This window comes from Melospiza georgiana, chromosome 30, assembly GCF_028018845.1.
Source record: "Melospiza georgiana isolate bMelGeo1 chromosome 30, bMelGeo1.pri, whole genome shotgun sequence".
In the NCBI taxonomy this organism is placed as follows: domain Eukaryota; kingdom Metazoa; phylum Chordata; class Aves; order Passeriformes; family Passerellidae; genus Melospiza; species Melospiza georgiana.
In genome coordinates, this window is record NC_080459.1 from 4,944,388 (window position 1) to 4,948,392 (window position 4,005).

Sequence of the window (4,005 nt, forward strand, 5' to 3'; positions counted from 1 at the left end):
CTCTCTCTCTCTGGGCTCTCTCTTTCTCTTCTCTCTGGGCTTTCCTCGCTCGCGCGCTTCCCCGGGGCCCGCGCCCCGCTTCGAGACTCGGCCTCGCGCTGGAAGTCAGGGCGCGCGGCGCGCGGAACGGGGCTCGGCCGGGGCTGACCCGCCCCCCCACAAAGCCGAACCACCCGCCCGCCGGCCGGTCGCCGGCGAAGCGACCGGCCGCCGGCGAGGTTGGGCCGAGCGGGGCACGCTCGCAGGGAGCGAAACCCCGCCCGGCGCGTCCCCCCACCGGGCCGCGCGGAAAGCACCGGACGTGCTAGAGGAGACAGCGACCCGACGAGGCGGGCGCGGCCCGGACACCGAGGCCCCCTTTTCAGCCGGGGCGGCTCGCTCTGCAGCAGGCGGCGGAACGGCAAAGGAGCGCGCGGATCGGGCTCTGGTCCCCCGTCCGCGCCCCATCGGGTTCGGGTCATTTTCAGCCTCTCTCTCGCTCTCTCTCTTCTCTCTCTCTCTCTCTCTCCATCATCCCCGCGGCTCAGCTCCAACCGCACCGCCGCCCGGCGCTGCTCGCGGCCGGCACCCACGGGCGCTCCCCGGACCGGGGCCGGCACCGGCACCTCGCGTGGCTTTTGAAGGACACCTGAAGGCTAGCGGGGCCACGCGGCCGTCACACAGCTGGGGTCGGTAAAGACGCCCTCCCCGGCAGCGGGAGGGGTGACACCTCGCCTGCGACGGGAAGCGAACTGGAAAAGGAGACCGCCCTGCCCGAGCACCGGACACCCCCGCCGTGACTTCCCCGCGACAGAGAAGCCCCGGAAGGAGAGCCGGCCGGCCGAGGGCCCTCTCCGACGCCACCCGAAAAGCCTCATCGATCGGGCGCGCAGCCGAGGAAGGAGCCGCGCCAACAGCGACAAGGGCCCCACGGCCACGGTCCTGGGACAACGGCGACGGCCGCCCAAGCCCCACCTGCGCGCCAACAGCGACAAGGGCCCCACGGCCACGGTCCTGGGACAACGGCGACGGCCGCCCAAGCCCCGCCTGCGGAGCGCTCGCGGCAGAGGAGGAGCGCGGGGGGTGCCGCCACCCGCCCGCCCGTCTTCCCGCGGGCTCCAACGGCTTCCCCTTTCGGCTAGGCAACGGCAGGACTGGGACTGGGCTGGCCCGCCAGGCCGGGGGGACTCGGCTTCCCCTTCTGGCCCGGGGAACCCGGCCGAGCGTGCGAGAAAAAGTGCCACCGGACCGCGCCACCGGCGGCCGGCTCTCCCTTTTCCGGGAAAAAATTGCCGGGGGAGCGGCACGACAAAAAGGCACATGGAGGCGCGTTCGCAACGATCCGTGCTAGCCACGGGGGCCGCGGGCACGGGGCACCGGGGACCCGGGGGGGCGAGACGCGAGACTCACTCCCCCCACGGACCCGCCGGCTTCCCGCTCGCTCCCTTCTCTCTCGCCGCCGCCGCGCGCCCCTTCGTCGCAACGCTTCTCGGTGCCGCGGCTTAGGGCCGCCGGAGAAAAATTAAGAAGATCCGCGGAGGCCGGGCGGGCGCCCCCACTCTGCCCGCACGCCGGCGCGCCTAAACCGCGGAAAAAAAAAAGCCGGGCCCGCGTGGCAACCCAGCCCGCCCGGCATAAGCGGCTCGGTCCGTGCGGCCACGACCGAGGTGGGCGAGGCGCCGCCGCCTCGCCCGGGACAAGTCCGGGGGGCTCCCTCCGTCGGGTGCCGGGTCCGTCAACTCCAAAAAACTCTGCCCGCCAACGCGGGTCCACGGCTTAAGGCCGAGGAAGGGGGATGGTTTCAACAACGCGGGCCGGGGACGGGGCGCCCCGACCCCGGGCTCCGCAGCTTTACCGGGCGGGCCGACCGCCGCCGAGGCGGACCGACAGCCCAAAAAAGTGCCCGCCGAGTGGGCCCCGGCTTAAGGCCAGGCACGAAAGGGACGAGGCGCCGCCGCCTCGCCCGCCACCGCTGCCCAGGGGGGCCGCCCCCCCTTGCGAATCGGCCGGCAGAAGCCGGGCCGGCGCGGGAAAGCTCGCAGCTTCTCTCTCCGCCTCGCCTCGAACGCCAAGCGGTTTCCCTCTCGGATCGTCTTTCGGCAGCCCTTCTCTCTCGGCCTCGCGGGCAGATCGCCCCCGGTCCTCCGGCAGCCCTTCTCTCTCTCGGCCTCGCGGGCAGATCGCCCCGGTCCTCCGGCAGCCCTTCTCTCTCTCGGCCTCGCGGGCAGATCGCCCCGGTCCTCCGGCAGCCCTTCTCTCTCTCGGCCTCGCGGGCAGATCGCCCCGGTCCTCCGGCAGCCCTTCTCTCTCTCGGCCTCGCGGGCAGATCGCCCCGGTCCTCCGGCAGCCCTTCTCTCTCTCGGCCTCGCGGGCAGATCGCCCCGGTCCTCCGGCAGCCCTTCTCTCTCTCGGCCTCGCGGGCAGATCGCCCCGGTCCTCCGGCAGCCCTTCTCTCTCTCGGCCTCGCGGGCAGATCGCCCCGGTCCTCCGGCAGCCCTTCTCTCTCTCGGCCTCGCGGGCAGATCGCCCCGGTTCTCCGGCAGCCCTTCTCTCTCTCGGCCTCGCGGGCAGATCGCCCCGGTTCTCCGGCAGCCCTTCTCTCTCTCGGCCTCGCGGGCAGATCGCCCCGGTTCTCCGGCAGCCCTTCTCTCTCTCGGCCTCGCGGGCAGATCGCCCCGGTTCTCCGGCAGCCCTTCTCTCTCTCGGCCTCGCGGGCAGATCGCCCCGGTTCTCCGGCAGCCCTTCTCTCTCTCGGCCTCGCGGGCAGATCGCCCCGGTTCTCCGGCAGCCCTTCTCTCTCTCGGCCTCGCGGGCAGATCGCCCCGGTTCTCCGGCAGCCCTTCTCTCTCTCGGCCTCGCTGTGCCAAGCTTTTCCGGGAAAGACGGGAGCCGGGACAAAGCCACAGGCAGACTCGTCCCGGCTAGGCGGCACCTCCTCTGCCCTGCCGACCGCACCACCGCGGTCGCTCCCTTCCGCCTTAAACACAGGCACGGCATGAAGCCAACCTGTGGGGATGCGGCCCGTCACCTCGCTCCCATAATACGGACAGATGAGTCCGAAGGCGCCCAAGCCTCCAAGGGGACTGATGGAGCTCGACCGGAAAAAGGCGCCACCGCAGGCCGCCTCTTACGATGAGGCAGCCGGAGGCAGCCGGCAACAGCGACCCCTTGGAGAACTTCCGCAGCCGGCCGGGACAACAGGTCTACCCAGCACCGGCCGAAATACGACTAAGTCCCGCCGGATCCGGGGTAGACCTGGTGTCCCGCCGGCCCCGGGGTAGACCTGGTGTCCCCGGCCACGGGGTAGACCTGGTGTCCCGCCGGATCCGGGGTAGACCTGGTGTCCCGGGCTCCGGGGTAGACCTGGTGTCCCGCCGGCCCCGGGGTAGACCTGGTGTCCCCGGCCACGGGGTAGACCTGGTGTCCCGCGGGCTCCGGGGTAGACCTGGTGTCCCGCCGGCCCCGGGGTAGACCTGGTGTCCCCGGCCACGGGGTAGACCTGGTGTCCCGCCGGCCCCGGGGTAGACCTGGTGTCCCGGGCTCCGGGGTAGACCTGGTGTCCCGCCGGCCCCGGGGTAGACCTGGTGTCCCCGGCCAGGGGGTAGACCTGGTGTCCCGCGGGATCCGGGGTAGACCTGGTGTCCCGCCGGCCCCGGGGTAGACCTGGTGTCCCCGGCCACGGGGTAGACCTGGTGTCCCGCCGGCCCCGGGGTAGACCTGGTGTCCCGGGCTCCGGGGTAGACCTGGTGTCCCGCCGGCCCCGGGGTAGACCTGGTGTCCCCGGCCAGGGGGTAGACCTGGTGTCCCGCGGGATCCGGGGTAGACCTGGTGTCCCGCCGGCCCCGGGGTAGACCTGGTGTCCCCGGCCACGGGGTAGACCTGGTGTCCCGCCGGATCCGGGGTAGACCTGGTGTCCCGGGCTCCGGGGTAGACCTGGTGTCCCGCCGGCCCCGGGGTAGACCTGGTGTCCCCGGCCACGGGGTAGACCTGGTGTCCCGCGGGATCCGGGGTAGACCTGGTGTCCCG